Genomic DNA, 4,176 nt, shown 5'->3' on the forward strand with positions numbered 1-4,176 from the left:
TTTCTCTGCAGCCAGTTCTCTCACACTTACTGCGTTCTCTGATTCGGACTGGGCTGCCTGCCCCTCCACTCGACGATCTGTCACTGGTTATATCACCTTTCTCGGTGCTAGTCCTCTTTCTTGGAAATCCAAGAAGCAGCACACTGTCTCCCATTCATCGGTTGAAGCGGAGTACAGGTCCATGGTAGCTGCTACTTGTGAACTCGTTTGGTTACGCACTATTCTCCATGATTTTGGTGTTACTATTCCCACGCCCATGCGTTCATTTTGTGACAACCAGGCCGCCCTTCATATCGCCGCCAATCCGGTTTTTCATGAGCGTACCTAGGGGTGTCAACGGGCCGGTTTCGATTCGGGCTTTTCGGTTTCGGTGTGAATTTTATAGAAACCGAAACCAAACCATTAAGAAATATTCGGTTTCGGTGCGGTTTGGTTTCGTGTCGGTTTCGGTTTATGATAACGGGTTGATATCGGTTTGGATTCGATTTGGTACCGGTTTTATATAACTAGTAAGGTCCGGTTAGTGCTAATTTTTCTTCTCTTTCTCTTTTAAGTACATAAAATATTTCAAATACAATGTATCTTTGTATCTTATGTCCTATGGCCTATGGATACAATTGGTTGGGTAATCACTAACAAAGGATATGAGATAAAGTGAGAAACTATCACAACACATTTAGGGGGCAATGGGGCATTAGGCATTTACTGATATACTCATTTATCGGGTTAGGTCGGGTCGGTTCGATTTGGGTTCGGGCTATCGGTGCACCGTCGGGCTAGCCCAAACCAAACCAAACCGAACCATTAAGAGTTCAACCCGGTGTGGTCCGGGCTGGTTCGGGCCGGTTTCATCGGTTCGGGTTGGGTATTGACACCCCTAAGCGTACCAAACACATCAAACTCGACTGCCATCTTGTCCGTGAACGCATCCAATCCGGTTGCTTAAAGACATTCCATGTTTCATCCAAGATGCAGCAGGCCGACATCTTCACCAAGGCCCTTGGCCGTGATCAGTTTCTCTATCTCCTTTCCAAGCTGGGCATTCGTAATCTACACGCTCCACCTTGAGGGGGAGTAATAACGTGGTCTAATAGGAGAGATCACTCTCACAGACTCCTATTTCCACTTAATCTCCTTTATCTACTTAATCTGTTCCTATCCTTATCACATACAATAATAGATTTCCAATTGAAACACAATTGCTATTATCGTATGTGATTAGAGATAATGCTTCTAGGACTCTTATTTTGTAATGCTATATAATAGCCACTTACTGTACATCTCAATTCACGTGAATGAAATATATTCAATTCCTCAAATTCCAGATTTATTAGGTCCCACCTGGGCAGAGTGTTCGGACAGGGGTAGGGTGGTCATTGCATCTCCTTGTTAGGGAGATTGGGGAACTGGGCCAAGCAAGGAACTGGAGGGGATGTCCCCCCCCACACTCCCACAATCCCACCAACCCTGAATCTTTATCCCCTACAATTTCCTATCCATCCATTTCCTGCAATTCCTCTCATATGGAGCGAAAATGACCATCCTACCCTCTGCCCTGGTGAGGTCCAACCCAACCCCGCTCCTATTAGAGGGACTTGGGAAAATGGCCCGGGAAAGAGCATTGTAGAGATAACTTTCTACCAACCCTTCCTTACTTGCTTGCAAAGGAGCTCATCATATGTAATCCTAATTTATTTCATAGAATTCTGTGTAATAAGCACTACTACTTATTACACAGAATTCAATTAATTAATTATTAAACCATTTATGACCTCCTTCATGCCGCGAACAAATCAGCACCTATTCATTAATGAGACACTTTGGCTGTAGCTCCATTCCTGATCCTTGAAAGTATTGGTGTTGTGAAACACAACAGCCTCTAGCTGCAGGGGTCAAGCGGGTCCCACATCACAAACAACCATCTCCCTCGGATCTTTATCCTCTCAATTACACTGCCCGTACTTAACCTCAAGTACATCTAATAGAGGAGGTAGAAATGACTATCCTACCCCCTGCCCGAACACACTGCCCGAGGTGGGGTCCATCTCCCTCTATTAGATGTACTTGACGTCAAGTACAGGCAGTGTAATTGAAAGGATAAAAATTCCATCTCCCCCCTCCCCCTAAAAACAACTTTGTTTCAAGTACAGATTACATTTTTGTACAAGAATGGTTCTCCTATGCCCTAAGGCTCACTCATGGATTCTATCAAATTTGGAGACCTATGCTAATGGAAGAGAGAGTGAATGGAATCCATGTGTGAGCTTAAGGATGTACGAGAATGTGCTATGAACTACTTTGTGTGTGGTCCTATTCTATACATTTTTTAATAGGGCAAGAGATCACTGTCTAGTCAATTAGTCCTGTAGTGTCCACATCAGTGGAGGCCAAAATAAGAACACAGACTGGAGAATTTGACTGAATTAGATTTTTTAGTTCACTAGGGGCTGAGTAGTAATTCTGTGCAATCCTATGTTTAGGCACAAGAACCACGCATCCGGTTAGCATTTTTTTTAAATCTTTTTAATATTATGTTCTTTGCTTCTTTAATGAAAATGTCAAAAACTCCATAGTAAAATGCAATTGAAACCATAAGTTTTAAAATCCTTAAGAACCATGAAATTCAGCTCTCATTTTTTGGGAAAAATTGAACCAAATTATGAACTGGTTGCTCGAGCATGAAATAGAGTTACAAAAGTTGCCCAGGAACAGAAAAAGCAAGAGAGAGAGAGAGAGAAAAGAAAAAGAAGAATAAAAGACATAGTAACCATGAATAAGGTTGCAAATATAGTATTTGCCACTGATTTTGGATAAATTCTGGCATATTCTGATCCTATTTGAATAAGATTGGAATAGGCCAGGACCAATTGGATTCAATTCAGGGTTTTTAAACACTAACCGAGGTGGATTGTTTAGACATAGAGGGAAATGTAGAATGACAAGTAGACTGATTAAAATTACAACATTATCCCTATATTAAACACTCAATAATAATTTCGAGGTGTAGCTAAGTTCACAAAGACAACACCTCATGTGTTGGTATGCATTCCATGAATGTCCATGCACTCCAATAGTACTCCGAGCACTATTGTACATTCTCCCATAGTCTTGAACTTTCAAACATCAATTTTACCCCTTGAAAACTCTATCTGGGCTAAAATATTACATGTGAGCATGACACTTTTGGGTTTATTCATCCACAAAATTTCTATTTAATTACCAAATTAAATATAGAATAATTTGGATTTTTTTTTTTTTAATGAAAATTAGAAACTAAGGGGATCAAACAAAACATTGTGGACAGTTAAAAACACCAAGGTACACAAAGGATTAGTACTAAAGATAATGTAAGTTATTCAAAGGGACTACAAAAAAGGAACATTAATCAAACAAAAGGTTAAGTACATCATCTACAATCAAAATTGTATTATAACCATGTCTAGCCTTAATAGCTGCCCTATCACTAAAACATATATATTTATTTTCCACATATTTAAAAGATACATCCATGAGCTTAGTACAGGAATAAATATCTAAAAAGGAAACTAACAGATATCCCAAAGTTGCTTTTGGTCATTGGTGAATGATTTGGAATTAATGATATAATCATCTAAATTAATGATTACAAAACTTTCTTTTTTAGGCTTTTAAATTTCACTTCCTTTTCTTTCAATTTTCTTTACAATCACGCAAAGCCATAATGAAATGACAATTTTACTCTAGATTTGAAATTGGGGATGTGAATTCCAATAGAAGGATCCGACTCATCTCCAAGGATCCTAACACCCGGGGAGTGGCTAGGGGGCATCAAACGGTGCAAGGGCACTAGGTGCATCGGAATGCACGCCGGACATACATCCCCGTGCACCCAACGCCATTGTATGCCTCCCTGGGCCCTGGAGTCCCTAGTGAGAAGCCCGACGCTACAAACACAGCGACTGTATCTCAATGTTAGTAACGGGACTTCATTTTAGAGATCATAGGGAGAAAAAAAAACTACAAATTATGAGGCCAGTCCTTTTTTAAAGCAAATCCAACCCAAAAGTCTCAGGGGGGTTATTGGTCCAAAACATATCCCCGTCACTTGACTAGCTATAGGGGCCAATTCATCCCCTTCGTGGGTCTGTCCCTAGTGAACCCCTTTTAGGTCACTCCTAATGGGCTAAAATCTAGTAC

Source organism: Telopea speciosissima, chromosome 1 (assembly GCF_018873765.1).
Source record: "Telopea speciosissima isolate NSW1024214 ecotype Mountain lineage chromosome 1, Tspe_v1, whole genome shotgun sequence".
In the NCBI taxonomy this organism is placed as follows: domain Eukaryota; kingdom Viridiplantae; phylum Streptophyta; class Magnoliopsida; order Proteales; family Proteaceae; genus Telopea; species Telopea speciosissima.